The following is a 21,224-nucleotide window of genomic DNA, read 5'->3' on the forward strand; positions in this document are numbered from 1 at the left end:
AGGCTCAAATCTGCTGACAGCATGATGGATTCCTTCTAGTCCAGAGCCAGTAAAACCCCAACAGAGGGTCAGGGCAATGCTGAAGCTGGAGGGCGCTTGGAGAGGTAGGTCGGGAGTGATTTCTCCTCTCAGTCTCACTTTCCAAAAGTGGCATCTTTCATTAGTGTTTAAAAGGTGTAACATTTTACGTGAAGGTTGTCAAGATGATGATGAAAAGGGAGAAGCAATGAGGAAGCCAAGGTCAGTGTGCTCAAAGTGTTGGGATGAGGCCTTGGACCTTACAGCAGGATGTCCCTGTGTGGCCCCTTCTATGTGTTCCCTCTCACGTCACTGGCCAGTGTTATAGGCTGAGAACTACCCCACCCCTGCCCCTAAGCTTACCCATCTTGTGAAAACCTGGCTGTGCCCCTGCATGAGGGCCAACCAGCTTTGCTCCATGTTTCTGTCTAAGCCCCCATGTACCCAGATGAACAAAAGCCATGGCCTCAGGACCTTTCAATGTCTGGCCCTGCTCCCACTCTAGTCTCTCTTTCTCTTACTGTGCTGTGATCACATGGGCTGTCTTGTTGTTCTTCAAATATGCTGATCATGTTCCTATCTCAGGGTCTTTGCACTTGCTGTTCCCTCTGCTCAGAATATTCTATTCCAGGTGTATGCATGGCTGATACACTCCCTCATTTCAATCAAGTCTCTCATTACATGTCACCTTCTCAGAGAGGCCTTCTCTGACCACCCAAGCTAAAGAAGTTTCCCTGTCACCCTCTGTTTCCTTACTGTGCTATACTTTTTTTCACACTCCACTGGATGTTATGTTACACATGCATTGATTATTGTCTGCCCCCCACCGCCCACTAGAGTGTAAACTCCTTGGGGTCAGGGACTTTGACTCTTTTGTCCATAGCTATATCCAACCCCACTAAGCAGTGCCCAGCACATCATAGGTGCTCAAAAAGTTTGTTGCATAAATGAATGAATAGAGTGACTTTTACCTCTCTCTCCATTCGTCCATCCAGTCAATGCACAGTGACTGACCACCTACAGTGTGTAAAGATGAAGGTATCCTAGTCCTTGCCTTCTAGGAGCTGACAGTCTTGAAAGGGAGATAGATACATAGACAGATACCAGATATTTAAACAGGTATTTATGAAAAAGTTTTACAGGTGCAATGATAGAGCTAGGGGTAGGGTATTTTCTCAAACACAATATCAGAGAAGCAGCAGATAATGTGCTGACATTAAGTATACTCACTTAAGAATTGAAGCCACAAATAGAAATATATGGGTATGTATGTGTGTTTAGTGTTTTGGCCTTATAAGATTTCATAGAGTTTAGAGAAGGACTCAAAATGGCTTTGCAGTGATGTTGCAGTATGTCAGAAAGGTGAAGAATTCACTTTCTTTCCCCCCAAATGAAATACAAGCAGCTGCATTTTTCCCAGGTGGGCCCAGACATTGTACAAGGCCCACATATTTTTCAATAAGAGACTCACATTTGCTGTGATGCTAGAAGCTTCCAATGGGCCTCTGAGGGTTGTAAATTATATGAAATAATTTTCCAGTTACTAAGCTGTTGTTTTTTAAAGGATGGAGAGGGGAGGGGTGATGATAAAGCTTTCCTTGGACCCTGAAATTACACCTTCTTTCAACCACATTCAATAAATCTTTTTGAACGTTGAATGTTTATTCTCTCAACAAACATTTACTGAGTATCAGCCATGTGAGGGGTGCCATGCTGGAACGTGGGGCCATCTTTGATTGGTGTAAAATCTGTAGATCCTTACTGGAAAAGCTGCTAGAAGTGGTGTAGCTCTTTGTTGTTGTTTGTTTTAGCATTTCTATTTTATTGCTGTGGTTTTATTACATCCTTGTTGTAGCAAGTCACATAATATAGAGGTATATAAATATGTGTGGAGAAAAAGTAACTAGTGTTCCACTCTTCCTCCTCATTCCTACTACCCCTTGTAATTAATCTTTTCAGTAATTTGGTGGATATCTTTCTATACCATTATCTTTGTACACACACACACACACACACACACACACACAGAGTTTCCCTTTATTTTACAAAAATAACATCACATGTATTACTCTGAAATGTACTTGTTAAACTTACTAATGTGTAATGAACATCTTTCTAAATCTTGTTCTTTTTAGTTTGTTTGTAATTTTCTGTAGAATAGGTATAACATAATGTAGCCACCCATTTTCCTATTCATAGACATTTAGATGACTCAAGATTTTTTCTATAATATTCGTTTTTTAAATAAACGTCCTCACACATGTTTTCTTATATATTCGTGCTTTTATTTCTGTTCATGGATTCTGATAATGTGATTATTACATCAAAAGGTAAATGACTTTTTACTGTTTAATGAGCACCACTTGATTACCTTCCAAAATATTGTAGCAATTCATATTTCCTTCAGAAATATACGGGAGTGCTTTTGTCTCAGATACAATGCCCAGCACGGGATGTCATCAATATTTTTAAGTTTTGTTGACAAGGATAATAATGGTACCTCAACAATGATACTTCATTGTTGCTTTAATTGATTTTACCTGGCTATCCTTGGGGTTGGCATCTTCCTTACATTTGTTGGACATTTGCTTTTCCTGTTCCTAAATTCCTGTCCAAGCCCTTTGCCTGTTTTTCTTTTTCTTATTGATTTATAGGAGCTCTTTGTGTATTAGAGATAATAATGCTTTGTTGGTCACATATTACAAGAATACAAGATATATCATCTTGCAGATATAAATACACGCTTATTTTTATGATTTCTGTCCTTTTTTGTCTTGCTTAGAAAACATCCCTCTTCGGCCTTTTGGATGTGGTGCTCACTAAAACTGTGAGCTTGATAAACTAGGGTCTTTGGGGCAGAGCAATGTACATGGGTGGTGCTTTGTGGTTCCGATGTGACATTTCAGGGTCTGGTGCTGCCATGTACTTCAGAGAAAGATGCCATGTGCTTTAGCATTTCCTTCCCACTCTTCTACTCGATTTTATCATAGATTTACCTGCTGACCATAGATCTCGTATCGTATCATCAATGCCTAGGATACTTCTGCTAGAAAATGTTTGGGATTCTCTGAACCACAAAGTGAGAATATTGAAAGTAGTGGTCATTAAAAGACAACTTAGCATTTCCTAACATCTCAAGGCCATTTCTCATCCTGGGAAACATCCATAGCAAAATACCAGTTTGGCATAGAGCCCACTAACTCACCTCTTCCCTGTGGAATTGTATCTGATTACCTTTGCTTTGTCTCTCTTTGGCCCTCTTCCCTGAAGGGGTCGTCAGAATTGCCTAATATCTCTGACCCTTTGGTGCATCATCCTGGGAGTTGGATTTTATACAGAATCAATTTAACTAAAATACGCCATTGGTTTTGCATCTAACGTATCATTAGGAAGTAGTTTCCATTGTCCTGGTCTTTGAGGACTTTAGCATGTCACCAGGGTAACTGAGTCATTTGTTCCCCTTGACAGGACTAATGTCCTGTCCTTCATAAACAAGGGTGACTTCAGAAGGACGCAGGCTTTTAGGTGAGCTGTTTTTCTGATGATGGGGTTGGATATGAATGTGTAGATTTTCATACACATTTTCCCTGTCCTTGTGACTGAGCTATTAAGAGAAAGCCAGAAGGTCAGAGCTATAAGAAACTTTAGGCAAGACAACTGAGACAGAGAAAAGTAAAATGGACATGCTCAAGTCTCATAGCTCATTGATGTATACTAACAGTGTTTGTGGATTTATGACAACCACAGACACAACGATAACAGGATTTATATGTGGAGTCTGGTAAATAAAAGTGGGGTCAGATAGACCCAGAAGCATATGTATGACCAAATCAGAGGGACGCTGACCATTTCTAGAACTCTTAAAGGTAGTTTAGAGCAAGAACATCATCTGGACCTCTCTACCCATTTTTAGCTGTGGAAATGGAAACATAGGAAAATGAAGTGATGTGCCCCAAATTAGAGCAATCATTAGCAGCAGTGTGAAAGTTGAATTCATATGCCCTGATTTTCTGGTCTAGCCTCTCTATACTGCCTTATGTCCCTCCTGGTTGATGCGGTTAGTTGCAGGAGTAATTTTGTCAGTGAATAGTAAAGATTGAAGGCCAACTCTTTGCAGGGACCAGCATCTATTGGGGGACAGGATCTGTTGCCACACTCACATGTACCCCTTTAACCTGCCTCCCAGCTAAGAAGGATTATCTTATCTTGTTTATTCATTCAGGAAATAAGTATTGGCCATTGCTAGGGGCTCAATAAATATTTGTGGAATCATATTGAACTGATTTGAATTGTCAAGGTACCAGAAGTAGGGGCCTGAGCAAGTGGCTAAGATTGTGTTTTACCAGTGGGGATAAAAGATGCAGCCCACTGACAATAAACAAATCCCTTTTTAACAATTCCACTAAAAACATGCTATATAATTGAATATGAATACAAATAAAAGGCACCTGGTACAGCTTGTTCCAACTTCTCTTTTATTAGAATCTAAGTGGTAACATTCATTTCCAGGCAGTGTCACTAATGTTGGTTTTGTTCATTATTAGGAGACTGTAGTTATTGCACTCTGAAGGGAGAAGCCCTGGGTTTAAAACTGCCAGGGCTGGCAAGTGGCCGAAGAATGAGACACACTAGCTGATTGGCCTTTTATGGAGTCAGTGTGTCAGAAAGCATCTTCAGAAAGCAAAGTGTCCCTTCCCTGTGGCCTGCTTTCCCAGGGGAGAACGGTTACTTTTTCTCCTTCTGCTGTAGATGTAGCACGGACTTCAGCCCAGAAGATACTGCCTGATTTCCGATCAGGTACCCGGGGGCAGCTGGAGGCAGGCAGCTCATGGATGACATGGTTGTGGTCATGTGAGATGTGAAGTCAGCTGAGAAAGCACCCGGGGCTGCAGTCCTGGAGGAGCCCTGATGTTTCATTATTTTGATTTTAACTGGCATGAATAGAATTTGTGGACAGTCTTCAGAACAGGGAGAAAGAGGAAGAAAAAGAAAAGAAGCAGACAATAAATTACAATAATAATTTGTGAGCCAATAAAGAGCTCACTTGCACCACCATCACAGCCCCTAGTAAGCATGTTCATGTGACTTATGAGGCTGTACTAATCCTCTCACTGATGATTTCTGCACTAAGTTTTTGCTGTTGTTGTTATTGTTGCAAATGTTTGGTAACGAAGGGCAAAAATCCATATTGGGTCTTGTGATTTTTTTAATAAGGAAAATGAAATTCTTTTCCCCTCCCACCTCCTTTACACATTAGCTGGGAGCAGTTTCAAAACCTGGAGACAGAAGATCCCCTTTGGAGTTTGTCCTTCCCCATTTTCTAATCTGCTGGAGAGGTTTCAAGGCAGAATGGTAGCCCAAATTGGGATTCTGTCCTGCATCCCTTTTCTTCCTGAGACAAAGGGAAGAGGTAACTTTCTCCCTTTGGGAAGAAAGACTCCTGTGTGGAGTCTTAACTTTCTCAAGGGGATCCACGGGAGCAACAGGTACATGAGGAGCCTGGGTACCAACTTCCCAAGCAAAATGAGCATCCTTTCTCCCTTCTCCATCTTTGTGAATGAGAATGCTCTCCCAAAGGGAAGGTCAAAGAAACCTGCCACAATTTCAGCTCTCTATCTAGATGCTTTAGAACCACACCCTAAATGCTTGATGTTTGCTCTCACAATATGGGCCTATTCAGGAATTCTTCTATGGGCTTTTACAGAAGATGTACCTCATTTTTACACTTGCATAGTATTTGACCATTTTTAACAACACTGTTATAGGTATTATATAATCATCATTTCAGCCCTTTGAAGTAGCTATTAGTCATCACATTTTTAAATAAAGAGACTGGGGGTCAGAGAGGAGGTATGTCTTGCAAGACTGCCTGAGTGGTGGGTGCAGATCCAAGACTCCTATAAGAAAAGACAAGCATTCCCACCTCTCCTGGTTGCCTCTGGAGTAGCACAGCATTTCCCATAGGTCCAGAGATGGGTGTGCTTCTGTATTCCACCACAAATTTTGAATAGACACATCAGATTCAGGGGAAGGTTTGAAGACATTTGGTGCCTGGAGCGCCTCCCTTTGGGGGGCATTGGTCAGAGGGAGAGTTTGCTTTATTCTAGGAATATATTTTTGATTACTTGATGTTAGCAGACCATTTGCAACTCAGACATCAGACAGGGTTTTAGTCTCCAAAAATCTCTAGATAAAATGTCTAAGCCCCCACCCCCTGCAAATATGTCCTATGAAGATATAATGCCCTTTATGATGCTTCTGCAGATTTCCAAAGGGCTTAAGCATCCTTGTGGTTACCTCTGGCCTCCATGCTCCTGCTTCTGCTGAATCAGTTCATCTTGGAAATTGTCTTGATGCCCTTCTGTCATCTGTGGCATAGAATACAGCTGAGAAGCTCGCCATCTTCTAATTTCCTTTAGACAAACCACTCACGCGGGGGTGTGTGTGTGTGTGTGTGTGTGTGCACTTGTGCATGTGTATAGAAGACTACTGAAGTTTGGTAGGGCAGGAACAGTTAAGTATCACCATCTGGCCCCCTTTTCAACTCAGGTTCCCATTTCCTATGTTTTTGCAGAACTCTCTTCCCTCCTCCTTTCTTCTTTCCTCACTCGCTTCCCCCTCCCCCCTTCCCAACTCCGGCCCTTTTAAATGCATTTCAGTTTAGCTACTTTATTTTCTTCTGGCACATGCCCTCAAGTTCTCACCTTCCCCCTAAGCACCTTATCAAAGGTATTTTTCTTAAAAAGAAGATTCCCTCCCTAAGAGGAATTCTGATGCCAGCTGAGGCCATGTTTTCCAACCTACTACATAAATGATCATTAAAACGACAAACTAGAGAACCCAGTCTTGGATGTCCAATTGGTCTCAACATTTTAGTAGTGATTACAGTGATATTAATACCTTACAGTTATGGAAAGTTTTCAAGTTTTCAGAATTCTCTACCTCTACATTAGCATATTTTATCTATTATGCTAATTCCTATTATGCTAATTTTCAGATGTTGAAACTGAGCGTCATAAATAGCCAGGATGAGAGCACAGGCTCCCTGACTTTTCCAGAGCTTTCTCCATCATATCAGTGTAGGAATAATTCTATTCTAGTCCATACCTCTGCATTGGTTGGATTCTGTGTTTCATTGTCACACAATGCATCAGGCTTGAAAATGTCAGCCATTTTTTATTTATATTTGCCGCTAGCCTCCCTGGGCCTTAAACTCTGAGGAACTGACTTTCTGCTTTTTTTTTTGATGAGGAAGATTAGACCTGAGCTAACATCCATTGCCAATCTTCCTCTGTTTTGGCTTGAGGAATACTAGCCCTGAGCTAACATCTGTGCTAGTCTTCCTCTACTGTGTATGTGGAATGCCTCCACAGCATCACTGACAGCTGGAGTAGGTCCAAGCCCAGGATCCAAGTTTGCAAGCCTGGACCACGGAAGTGGAGCATGTGGAACTTTAACCACTTGGCCATGGGGCCCGACCCCTGACTTTCTGCTTTCTGACGTAAATATTCAACCAGCAGCCTCAGGTGGGCCTCTGGTTCCCTAGCCTTTGTCACTTTCTGGAGTTCCAGAAACACTGTTCAGCGAAGGCTGTGGCCTTGTAGGGCAGGTCATGAGGGCACGTCAAATGCATGATCTGGTTCTTTAAAATTTGACTACTTCTCTCTCTCCACTGGCTGCTTCAGCCGGCCTGCATAGACAGTGGTTTCTATGTAACATTTCTTCAACCAGGAAACTCTTCATCAGACAGGATCAAGGACATATTACAGGTCCAGCAAGACAAGGGTTAAAATTATTTTACCCACAGAATTTCACGAATAAGCAGTAAGCCAGTTTTTGGTCCTCTTTGCCATCTCTTTATGTAGTTGTCTACACTCTCTCTCCCAAGAATGCATTATCTGGACCATTATGGAACCCATGAACAGAGGTGCTGTGACCTCTGGCTGACCTTGGCCTGCTGATGTGCTGCCATGCACTCCAATTACTAGGATATGTAGAGGTGACCACAGCCTTCCAAGACCCTTGAAAGTTTATAGCTGTGTCAGGTCCTTACCTCTTTTCAATGGTATCGGGCAACTTCTAGATCCTGCCGGCATTTCTCTTCCCGTGTGACATGTATGCTTGTTCTGAAATGAAGGCGACAGAGCTGTGGTTGGTCTCTCTTATTGGAAAACTGTAATTTTCCACTGCCTGGGCTGTTTTCCTTGGATGATGGGCTGTAAGAAGGAACAGTGAGAATAGGAGGAGACTGGTTAATTTCTTTGCTTACAGCAATATTGTTTTTTTATATTGTAGGGACATCTAGAGTTTTGTTGACTTGTTACTTCCAAGTCTCTCTGCTTGTCTTTTAGATCTCATCCTCATCCCTAAATTGACAATGACTATGCAAAACCTTTAATGGTTTGGGAATATTTTGTAGTTGTTGCTCTTTTTTTTCTGAGCATGGATAATAAAGAAAAAATATTGCTATTCTTTGCATTCTAGAGGCAAAAGAAAATTAGATACCTGTTATATAATATGCTCATGACATTATATAACGTGTCTTTCTGGAAATAATGCTCCAAGCTGTTCTGTTCTCCATTTGCTGTGATTCATGCAAGGACTGTATGTTACACTTGTTTATTTACCAAACTCGGAGATAAATTAGGTTGAACCCTATGAATTTGCCGATTTTGTAGATCAAAAACATTCAAATATTGGCAGTTTCAGAGGGTCCAGCCTGTATCAGCATCACAAGGCAAACCTGATGAGAAGCAGGAGAGGTCATCTGGTCCATCTCCCTGTCCACAGGCAGGCTTGCACTTCAATCATATTCAGAAGAATCTCTTAACTCACACTTTTTAACATTTGTTTTCAAAGAATGAAATTCCTAATGGAGTTCTGGGTTAGTTAAGGGATTAATTATCAATATCAAACAGGGGACGGGTCATTCTGGAAGCTCAGCAGAAGTGGCAGTGACCTCTGCTCTTTAAGATCTTACAGGACACCTCGCACATCGTGTCAGCCTTGGTAGGCGTGATTGAGGTTTTAATAACATTGAAAGATTCTCTGTTCCTTTTACCTCTCACCAACCAGGTCTGCATTTCCATGCTCATCAAACACCTGTGCAGACTGTCTCTGATTTGCAACTTGCTTCAGATTGTGTCTCAGATCTTAACCCCGGATGTGACAATATAAGCTCAACAGACTGCCTTGGCCACCTTAGCAGGTGGGTCCTCAAAACGAAGAGAAGGAAACTGCTTACTTAAGCAATGAGATTTCCAGATAAAGCAAAGTCGTGGGGATGGTCTCTGGACTCTGGGTAGAGTTTTCCGGGTGTAGCAAAGCCAGATGCTCAAGATGTCTTCTCTTCCTCCCAGACTCCTCACTGCGGTCAGAGCCTGCAGCCTCTCCCTACTCCCACTGGTCCTTGGCCAGCAGCTCCTGACACCCAGAGGATTCAGCTTGGGGTATGTGTTCACTCGAGCCAGTGCTTATTCCAAGCATTGAGCTTGCTCTTCACTGGACTTACTCTTCTGTTGCCAGTAAAAATGTAGCCACTCAGTCCTGGGTGTGTTTGTAACAGCATGGGAAAGCAAGAGTTTTAGATACTGGATATTTTTTGTGACGAAGAGCATGGAGGCAGCCTCTCTTCATTTGCCTAGGAACTGAACTCAGAACCTTTGTACTCCATGACATTATTCCGACATGAAAGGCACAAGGTCTGGATGTGGGATGTTCGATCACAGAAATTTCTGTGCAATATATTAACTCTGTTTAAATGAGATAAAAGTACCCAGTAAGGTTCTTGGCCCTTCACAGACTTCTGCCGGATGCAGAAAGGGTATAGAATCATTGGCTAAAGAGGAAAGATGAGAAGCTTTCGGGTCAGAAGGCTTGGGTTCAGCTCATATATCCGGCCACTTGTATGTGTCTGACCTTAGACAGGCCACTCTCTCAGAGCCTCAGTTCCCATTCGCAAAGTGGGATCCCTGCACCTCCCAGGATTGACCTGTGGTCTTAAAATGCAATCATGGGAGTGAGAACACTTTGAATCAAGGATGATACAACCTAAAGGTGTTGGGTGTCTTTCACCCTCCAGGTCTGATTCTTCTTAGGCCTCAGATGTCTCTGCATGATTGGAGAAAGGGTTGGGCTAGGAGGCCTCAGAAGTGGATGTTTCTTAAAATTGATGAGCAGCTCTGAGTCCCCACCAGTTTCTTCCCCAGCCATCAGGAAACAGCTGTGGGGTTGAAGGGCTGAGAGGAGCTCAAGGGCGGCTGGGGGCCCCGTTACTGAAGACACTGCTTCTCATCCAGCCCTGGATCCCCACCCTCCTGCAGCTTGCTGTTAATGAGGGAGCTTGGTCCAAATGCAGCTTTCTGGGGTCTGATGAAAACTGTAGCCTACTTAAATCACTTTCCTGTGGCCTTTAACCTAAAAAGATTACATTTCAGGGCGAGGGGGAGGTGGGTGAGCAGCAGAACCAGCCTGCTGTCAGAGAACAAAATCAAATTTTTTATGTGATGTTGCTGCATTAAAAAGGCCAATCTTGTGTCATGTAACATGTGAATAATGGCTCTAGCATGTGATGTCAAAATTTTCCACACGTCTCATAAATAAATCCAGCCACACCCCCTCCCCCCAACCACCACCCAAAGGCTATCCGTTTTTGAACCTCAGCTTGCATCCCAAATTAAGAATGCGTTCAGATTCAAGGTTAAAGGTACAGTATCCCCTTTCAAAAGGCACATGTCAGTGTTTCTGCTGAGAATGATAAATAGCATTTGAAACAGGCTATCAATTGTCAAGACTCTTCCTCCTCCTCTTCCTCTTCCTCTTCTTTTTCACCTAACTTTGCTGAAGGTCTGATCCTTTGGAAAGAATAGATGCTGTATTAGCCCAAGACTTGATGAAATTTTCTTTAAAGAAAACCACTTAAGTGAGATCCCTAGGGGAAAAAAAATCACACAAATAGTCCAGTGGCCCTCAAGAGTGAAGAAGCTAGATACAGCACAGCTGCAATTAGTATCAGCAGCATAGCCAAGCCAAGGGCTTTTTACTGCAAGAAGAATATATTCATTTGAGACCTGTCCGCTTGCATGGAGATGCCAGGCACAGATACTGACATTACTCCAAAAATCTAGAATGTTGATGTTTGCCAAGGAGATTCTGCCTTCTCATTATCTATTGTGACTGATATAGGTGACTTTCAGAAATAAGAATCCAGAGCATCCTTGGGTCCCACATACCCATTATTGCTCCCTTTCTTTTAATGTTAAAAGACTGGTTAATGGTCAACATACAGGGATACTTTTTTCGACAAAATCCAGCGTTATGGAAAGCTCCTTGCTGAAGGAAAGCTGCTTCTTTATTCTCCCTAAAGGACAGAATGCTTTTTTGTTTTTCCAGTTTCCAGAGGGTCAGGAGGAGGAAATAGGCAGGAGCGTGATGGCCGAGAACCAGAGAAGAACAGGAGGGGAATTTGGCTTAATTTCATAGAGGCTCAAGTCCCCCTGTCTGCTCACTCTGTCCCTCCCCTCTCTCCCTACCTCGCAAACAAAGGCAGCATCTTTCTCAGATAATGCCGCGTGTGTCAGAAGCGAACGTTCTGGGAATGTACATGGTGACCTGCTCTGTGTAACAAACGTCAACCCCAAACCATACAGAAGTCGCTACATCTGTTTTGGCTTTGTTCGCAGCACAGAGGGGAGGGGGGTGCACTCCATGGTCAAGGGCCAAACTACATGTCATATTTCATTACCTTCATTAGCTACTACAGAAGGCTGCATTCAAAGAAAAGGTTGGTATTAACTCTTGAGCCGCCAGCCTTTTCTAACAACCATTTTCACCTTCACCCATTGCTTGCCGATCTCCATTCGTTCATGCTGTGGGCTCTGATTTAACTAAACTGTAAATCAGCCCTGAGGTCCACAATTTCACCTTCTTAACTTAAAGGAGGCAAGCTACTGTTTTATCCTAGGTAGCTACTTACAGGACGGCTGAACATCTGGAATCTATTAGGACAAATGCTAGTGTGTAAACCCAATGGGGAAAGCGTATTTAGAATTAATAAAACTTTCCCTTCTTATTTTGTCCACAGTTGTCTTTTTCTTTTCCCCCTCACATTATTTCTGTGATTTAGTATTGCCAGCTCCTTTCTTGGTTGCTTTAGTGAGATAAGATGATGCTTATTGCTGCCTAGCTATTTTTGGAGAATTTTTCTTGATATATTTTCTTGTGATGACATAAAACACACATGGCTACCACCCCTGGAAATAAGAGCCCATTTCCCCATATTCATTAAGGTATACTTTACAATTACTGAAATAAAAGTAGGTGAATGTATAAAGTAGATCTTTATGCCGTATGGCTATAAAAATGGTCAGTTTGCATGCTGCATATTGAATACATCATGATTCTATTTAAAATCATCTGTGGCCAGCACATGCTGGTATTTAATATTATGAAGAATGACCAATTGGCCAGCATAGGTCAGAACACACCTGGACTGTGGAATTAGGAGTCTGGAATTTTGATTCGTCGTCCTGGCTCTGCTATTGATTTATTGCCTGGTATTAGACAAAGCTCTTGCCCGTAATTCTCCCATCTGTAAACTACGGAGCATTATACCGTCACAAAGGTTCTGCGAGCTCCAATGACTTCCTTTTAACATACTTTGAAAAGCCCTGAGAAGACAATACTTTGGAATACTACTCCATTAAGAATACTATACCATCATCCATTTATTGTCATTAATACACATTTGAAAGCTCTACACCAGTGGTTCTCAAGTTTGGTCCCCAGGCCAGCAGCCTCAGCAGTGGCTGGGAGCTTGTTAGAAATGCACATTATTGGCTGAGGACCTGCAGAATCAGAAACTCTGGTAGTGGGGTAATTCTGGTGCACACTTAAGTTTGAGTAGCACTGATCAGTACATTTGGCTTCAAGTCCCGGAGTTAAACCCACAAAGCTCTATCAGCCCAAGCAGATGTTGGAGTGGAAGCTCAGCTCAACCAGGATTAAAATGTGTTACCTAAAAGCAACTCGAGACTTGTAAGGAATGTGGGCCCTCTCCAGTTCTGACTTGTGGACAATGCCAATGCAAGATTGTTTTTCTGGTTTTGAAATGAGTTTTATAATTTGTGCTGAACATTACTGGCACACTAAACTCAATAGCCCCCTTTGTAAACTGGGTGTGTCTAATGACATCTTGGATACAATTTAACTTGTGAGGAATATAAACTTAGGAAGATTGGCAACCACCACTGGAATATGGCCATCAAGCTTAGATTTGGGACTCAAGTGTACACAGAGGCAGAACAATGCCAGAGAAAAAGGCATCTAGAACTCTCGAGTTGAGACACTAACATGGAGCTACCTACTTTGCAGATTGTACCCTTTGAAGTAGAAAGAGCGGAGGGATGACAGAAAATAATGTTCAAGGTCAGAAATGCTGAGCTCTCTGTGGCTGAGTCACATGTGTCCATCCCTCATGTTTTACAGGAGTTGTTGTAAAATAAAAACGAACCACAGAACGGACACCTGGATATGTGATCTAGTTTTGTAACTCAGTAGCAATGTATAAATTGCAACTGCGGCAGTATATGCTGCAAGTTGGCTTTCAGTGTGTGTCTCTATCTAGTGCTACCTTGTGCCTATAATGACTATTTTCACAATAGAATAAAAATTTATACTCCCTTTCTCCATCTCCTTTTGGTGTTTCAGGTTTCCATAAGATCCAGGACACTTTCTAAATTTGAGAGAAGGGCCGGCAATGATGGCAATTTTTTGTTCCCATTTTTATCCTCAGACCAGCCAACTCGATTATCCCTCCTCTAAATATGTCCCAAAGTTTGGTCCTACAATGAGACCTTTTGCATGGCAAGTTTCAGCCTGGAGCAAATTTTTATGGCTGAATTATAAACCCTTGAAAATAAGGGTTTATAATGGAAATGCTGACACAACCTTAACTCTGGCGGCGAGAGTGCAATGCGATAATAAATGAGGCAGAACAGCAAAGTGCTGCTTTTAATTTATCATTTAGTAGGAGAAAAAGGCCTTGTTTACTTCTTCTTTTTCATCTTCTTCTCTGCTTCCAAGACTTGCAACCATTATTTTGAAATGTATTTTATAATAAAACCTCAGTGGTTATGTTGCCTAGGGCCTGAGTGTCCATTTTAGAAAGGGAGAAAGAGAGAAAGAGAGAGAGAGAGAAATTTTTGAGGCCTAAGAAGCATATTCTGTTGACTGATTATGTTTTGACTGCACAGTTGCTGCCCGGCTGGCAGTGCATTTATTATGGAACAGATCGGCTGCTCAGCTATGATCCAAAAGCACCCCAAACATATGATCCTATTTGGACGTGTCTATAATAGTGGCAGTAAAAATAATAATAATATCTGATATGGCTTCTAGTGCTTTTTATTCCAGACATCGGTGTATTTTAAGCACACAGATTATAGCCTTTGCAGTCAATTATGTCATGGAGTTTAGTATCTTTCCCCATTGCCCACATTCCCGTTTTCTGGATGGAGACACTGAGGGCATTCATTGCTGGTGTGATTTCTGTAAATTCAATTCAATCCTTACTAGGTCTCTGTATGCTAAGCACTTGGTGAGGACACGAAAGAGCAGGCCTCCTCCTATCTGGGGTTTTAGAGCATAATGGGCAAAGAAAACATATAACAAACAAAAAGTAATGGTGTAAAACATTATAACAACAGAGGCCTGTTGTAAACCATGAGCATGACATGGGCATTTACCTACTCCGAACCCTGACTCCATCATTCCTATTTCTTCAGAGGGGCCAAGGACACAGAATCTCTTGTACACACCTGTGTACACTCTCTACAACACCTCCCTCCTCTGTCCTGCAGCTTTGACTTTGCTTTGCCCAATAGGAGGGCGCAGTAGAAGAATGAGAGGCAGGAGGAGGGTGAGGTCATGGTATTTATTCCTCTGGCTCCTTTACTTCCTGGCTCAGAATTGGTTGCATTTCTCTATTGAAGAGGGCTCCTGTCTGCAGCCCTCTCCCAAAGCTTCTGCTCTTGCCTGGTTCTGGCAACCCTGCCCTCCCTGGGCACCTTCGGGCCTAGGGTAGTAATGGCTCCCATGCTGTTGATAATCCAGGGTGCTTCACTCTCCCTTCTAGGTTTCCCTATGTCCAGCTCACCCCTCCGCAAATAGCCCCTTCATTAAATTCTTCTCAGTTACCCCATTGGATTGTGTGTGAATGGCTTCCTGCTGGGACCCTGGATGATACAAAAACCATACAGAGCACACACACACACAAACACACTGTAAGAAAGCAGTGAGAGTGTTTAGGCAGAAGATTTATAGAGTAGATCTATCCAATGTTGGGATTTGTGGTGAGTACATTATGAAGTCACTTCTGATGATTCCTGGGCCAGATAATGCATCCATCATGCAAGGCGGCAAGCCCCTGAAATTACATCAGATTTACAACATAATAAACTTTCATTAAGATGAAGCTACATGAAACTTATTCCCCTTCATTCCCAGGACTAAACAAATGCTGCTTGAATACCTAATGAACACAGGTCTCACCCAGATCGGTAATGCTGGCGTGAAGATGTTAGAGAGGAGGAAACCAGGAGACACAGAACATGCCGCTCCATGGAACATCTGAGTAGTTGAACAGTACTTGTATCGTTGCCATCAATTTTCTTCAGTCATCCAAAATGGGACACGTGAGGCCACTTGCTGAAGTTGATCCATGCGTGCACCCACCATACAGGTTCCTGAGAGCATTTTAATCCTGGCGTGTCTTGTGCTTTATTGAAGGGTTTACACCATTTGGTTACTTTCTCCTCTGATATTGCACTGGATAAATCAGCTGTGATTATGCCTTAGCATTCCAGAGAGCAAATCCCCTAATGATAGGATCGAAGTGGTTCAACAGAAGCTGTCTCCTAAGGCATAATTCAGAAACATGGCAGCTTACTAAAATGATAGTTTAGGTATAAAAAAGCATCAGATCATAAGGACAAAAAACATTGAAGAGGAAGTGACGGCAGATAAGAAATGTCAACAAAATTTTGGAAGTTTGAAAATGACTGGACTGGTGGTAACTAATTTAGTGGATGACAGGAAGGTGAAACTATATACTGGCAAAAGGCAAAGTCCATAATTGAGCCAGTATGTGGGGCTAGAACATGAAAGATTCTGCTATTGGAGGCACTGGCTCTCTTGCGGGTGTGGGAATGGGTAGGGCTGGGAACAGAACTGGTTGGAAGTTGCGTAAAAGATAATTGATCCTCTAGACTCCTCTTACCTGTCCTTCTCAGTGAAGACCCCTTTGCCCAACTTCATCAGAAGCCTGGATATCTGGAGAGGCTGAACAGGCTCCGATTTGGGGAATCAGGTGTAGCTGAATGATACTATTCCATGCCCATGGAGATTAAATGAAGGCTGCATACTGAATGGTGAGACTTCTGTTCCTGCCTGCTACTTGGTTGGGAAGACATTGTTGACCAGGTGTATCATCTTCAGGCTGGATACTGGAGGATTCCTTTCTGAGGGAGTTGACCATTTCAAGAGAAAAGATCTATAGATACTGTCAGTGGGGATCCCCCTAAAACGGCCAGGTCCCCTCCTGAATTCAAAGGCTATCAACCCCACATAGAACTTCCAACAGCTTTTTAAAAAAATATCTCATTTTAAAATATGAATCAACAGACTTTTGAGGAAACCGTTACCTTGAAGACAGGAACAAAAAGAAAAAAGAACTCAGAGAAGACAGAAACAGTGCAGAGGGCAGAAGAAAATATAAAAACAAAATTGAGATAATACTTAGAGAGAAAAGGGAAGATCCATGAAGTAAGAGTAGTGTCCTATTAAAAAAAAAAAAATAGCTCAATGGGGCCAGCCCCATGGCTGAGTAGTTAAGGTTCCATGAGCTCCACTTCAGTGGCCTGGGTTTGCAGGTTTGGATCTCAGGTGTGCACCTTCTCCACTCATCAGCCATGCTATGGAGACATTCCACATGCAAAGTAGAGGAAGATTGGCTGGCGCAGGTGTTGGCTCAGGGCGAATCTTCCTCTAGTGAAAAAAGAGGAAGATTGGCAATGGATGTTAGCTGAGGGTGAAACTTCCTCACAACAAAAAGATAGTTCAAGATGACATATCCCCCAAGTACCCAGGCAACAAACAAATATGGCAGAAATTTCATATAAATAGGGATTTAAAATTTCAGAGAGGAAAACAGTCCCAATCAGCATCAGCTTTTTCAATAGAAGCTCTGGAAACTAGAAAACAATAAATGTTGAGCAAAAGTTATTTATAATGTAGAACTTAATAAATGGTCAAATTGTTGCTTAAGCCTGAGAGTAGGATTTACCTCCCTTGTTCCTTTTCTCAGAAAGTTATTGAAGGATGTACTTTAGTGATAAAGATGAAATAATCTAAAAAAGAGGACATAAAGATCCAGGAAACAGATGATTTAACACTACAAGCAGACAAACGGACTTTTCATGATGGATGAGGATGATGGCAAAGAGATACCTCAGGATAACTGCTGGGCAGAGGCTTAAAACAGAAACTCAGTCTAATTTGAAGCAATAAGACAGGGCTCCAGAATGTCTCTGAGAAAAAAAGTGAATAGAATAGCTAATCTGATCAGTTCAAACATATTCATAAGAAATTCATAAATGTAGCAGAGAATTTGGGGATAAATTAATGGTAGATATGTAGAAAACTGAAGACAAAAAAAAAAAGGACATTACTAACTCCTGGAGAAACAAAAAGTTGTGGAAGAAAAGAGCTGTAATTATAGCAAACCACGTGGACTATGTGTGAATAATGCGTATGTAGTAATAATACAATTACAATGTAGATAGCAAGTATTGTTTTAACAAAAAATTGTTATATAACTATATCAAAAGAATGGTATGTGTGCACACGCACGTATGTGCTTAGGGTTGTAAGAGATCTGAATCCTTATTTTCCATAGTGTGAAATCAGTAGACAATATATATATAAACAAAGAAAATCAAGAAACACAAAGAAACACAGATTAGTTAGAAATATGGAGACAAATACCAGAAGAAACAAGTAAAAGAATTGAAAGTGGTTTCCTCTGGGAAGCAGGAATCAGGAGTGGAAAGACAGTGAAGCAGCGAACTGCTATTCCTCACGAGAGGCCTTAAGAACTATTTTGCGTTTTCAAACTATGTACATGTATTATTTTGTTAAAAATAAATATTAAAATCGGGAAGTCAGAATCTGTTTTTTCTTTTCTTTTTTGGTCGTGCTTAAGAAAAGACTCATGATTATATGTATGGGCTTAACATGACAAAGGTTTATTCCTAATTTACATAACTCAGCTCAGTGGTGGACAGGGATCTGCTTGACACGGTGATTCAGGGACCCAGGCTCTCAGGGCCACCATCTTGCAGCAGGCCACCTGGAACCCGGAACACAGAGCCTCCTTTATTGCTTCAAAAGAGGGAACGAGGGGGTCATATGCCAGCTTTTAATGTTTCTACCCAGCAGTTATATATGTCACTCGTCCTCAGAGATTGCATCCCAGACCTGACCCTGTCTAACAGCAAGAGAGCTGGGAAATGTGGAAGAGCCACAGATATTCAGGAGGCAGCTGATGCTCCTGCTACACTTCACTTGGGGATGTTCACTTTCCCAAAGGGGAAGGATGGCAGATAAATATCTGCCACCGGAAGAAGAGAACTAGGTTTGAATATTTTCCTCAAATCATATCCCAAATTAGGGTCCTTAAATTGCTACTTATAGTGGGCTTCGTGGAATAATTGAGCCCCTTAATATTGCATGCAAAATTTTACACCTGTGACATTTGTTCCTGGGCTAGAAAGCTCATAACTTTTAGCAGATTCTCATAGGAGTCTGTGACCTCAAACAAGTTAGAAGTCGCTGCCCTATATGTCACTACCTACCGTATCAGCACTTGGGTTCACCTGCCCAACAAAATAGAGGCTCACACTTTGCCTCTCATAAGTCTCGAGATTCAGATTTGTCATCTAGAGACTGGAGTAGTGTATGTGGTTGCCTTTCCACTGAGCCAGCTGCCAGCTGAGCACCTGAGGCATGTTTGCTGACTAAAGGGGATCTTTCTTTCGTGGCTAAGACCATGTAGGGACCAGAGGGGGCCCTGCGCGGGCTCCAGTCTGAGCTTTTCTCAACTTGATGGGCAGGTTTCCTCATTTATTAAATAGAGAATCCAGTCAGAGATGTTTTCTTCCAGCCCTATGACTCTGTTCATAATCTTTGCCCAAAGTCAGCAAACTTTTTCTGTAAAGGACCATATAGTGAATATTTTCAACTTTGTGGGCCACATGATCTCTATCACAACTGCTCACCTGTGCTGTCATAGTGTGAGAGAGCCATAGGCAAGATATAGATGATGGATATGGCTGTGTTTGAATAAAACTTTATTTAAAACATGATCAGCAGGCCATAGTTTGCCAAACCCTGATCTACACCAGTGATTCTCAAAGTGTGATAGCAAGACCAGTAGTAGCAACGTTACCTGGGGATTTGTTAGAAATGAAAATTCTTGGGCCCCACCTCAGACATGCCCTATCAGAATTTTTGAAGATGGGACCTTCAGAAGCCTTCATGTAAAATTTTGATGAATGCTAAAGTTGGAGAAACATGAATCTCCCTAAAAAAACGCTTAATGATTCCAGGTTTATTCAGCTGTGGTGCTCTCTTGCTCAGGTAATAAGGCAGGGAATGTTAAATGAAATAACTAGCTTTATCACCTCTGCTTTCTCCAAAGCCCCCAAATTACAGTAATCTGCTCATCTCCCCGAGCAAATTATCTCTTTCTGTTTTGTTCATCGTAATCACTGCTAAAGCTTTTAATATGGAAGAAGTGAGAGCTGTTGCTTTCACACACGTCTTCTTCAGTATTGTTATTGAGTAACTGATATTACCTTTCACGTGTACCCAGGGACATCCTTGTAAATAGCAAATAGGTGTCTAAAAAAGCAGCCTTTGAATAGTAATAACACTTAGCAGTTATGTTGCACTGTCATGAGAGGCAGTCTGCACATATATACACTTTTTAAAATATGAAGTTATTCACAATTGAAAGAAATTAACAGGGAAAGATTAGTCAACATCAGAATTCAATGGAGTGAGCCTTGCTGGCTCATAGGAGTTCTTGGTGGCTCAAAGCATCCCAGTTATGACCTGGGTGTCTAGGTTAGGTGAACAGAGAGAAGAAAATCTTAGGAAGTCTTGGCGCAATTGTTTCATCAGAGCTGATCTTTGTTGCTGTGCAATGAGTGTAGCTCCCATTCGGCTTTCACTGTGGGCTTTTGCTTCTGTGCCTTACAGTTTCATTTGTGGAAGTATTCGGGTTAAGTTCCTCATAGACTAGGCCCTTGTCTGTCTTAGTAGGACCTAAATGTTTCACCTCATACATGGCAGACGTGGTGGAGTAAATGAGTGAATGAATGAATGAACGTTGTGCAGGATTTTAGGACCCAGTAAAGGTGACCTCGTTCTTTGGGTTTTCTTTTCAATCACATCCAAGAATGAAACAACAACAACTCTTCCTCTTCCTCCTCCTCTTCCGTCATTGTCTTCTTTTCAGATGGATTATACCCATCACTAACTTAAAAATTAAATTCTGACGTTCATTATAATTGGATTGTGGATCGTGGCATTAATTGGATTTACTGATTTTATGATGGGGGTCTTTGAATGTGTGAACTTGAGCTCAGTCAAAAAAGAAAAAAGTGATATCCAGAATTCCCAAGATAAACTTATGCAAATGTGAGACTCAGGAATGCTACAGCCATATTCCAGTTTCTGTCTTCAAAATATGAGACATAGTTTACTGCATCCTACTCTGTGTAGCCATCTCCTGGGGATTCCAGCTGGATCCCAGCCTGGGACAGTGCTAGGGACACTACGGGCTTACTCCAGAGAAGATGAGTCTAGATTATCTCCCCAGAGTTTGCTTGTAGCTGTGTTCATTTTCCGCTCACCTGTGAGTTTTCCATTTAGGAACTTTATGATTAATGTTTCACTGAAGAAGACAAATCCCTCCTTTCAGAATTTCCTTACCATCTATGTTGCATTTTAATTAACTGATATGAGAATATCCTCCTTTCGTTAATGAAGATTCTATACCTTATTTAAGATCTAAAGAATCTCCTTCCCATGAACTTCTCAGTGTGGAGTGATCTTGACTTTCCTTGAGCTCAGGTACAAATTGC

At 41.8% G+C, this 21,224-nt stretch overlaps 1 protein-coding gene and 1 long non-coding RNA gene across 2 annotated transcripts in view; one reads left to right on the forward strand and one right to left on the reverse strand.

Moving 5' to 3' along the window:
- The window catches only part of ZFHX3 (zinc finger homeobox 3), a 1,295,343-nt gene that overhangs the window by 412,291 nt on the left and 861,828 nt on the right, over positions 1-21,224 (forward strand). The window contains exon 6 of the mRNA XM_023637235.2: positions 9,378-9,467. The gene's annotated coding sequence lies outside the window, so the exon portion shown is untranslated. The remainder of the gene's footprint in view (positions 1-9,377; positions 9,468-21,224) is intronic.
- LOC111772784 (uncharacterized) lies at positions 4,471-11,171 on the reverse strand. The gene is made up of 3 exons (XR_002806822.2): positions 9,263-11,171; positions 8,072-8,234; positions 4,471-4,976 (listed from the first exon to the last, which is right to left on the reverse strand). It is a non-coding gene; the product is annotated as an uncharacterized lncRNA (long non-coding RNA).

Source organism: Equus caballus, chromosome 3 (genome assembly GCF_041296265.1).
Source record: "Equus caballus isolate H_3958 breed thoroughbred chromosome 3, TB-T2T, whole genome shotgun sequence".
NCBI classification, from domain to species: domain Eukaryota; kingdom Metazoa; phylum Chordata; class Mammalia; order Perissodactyla; family Equidae; genus Equus; species Equus caballus.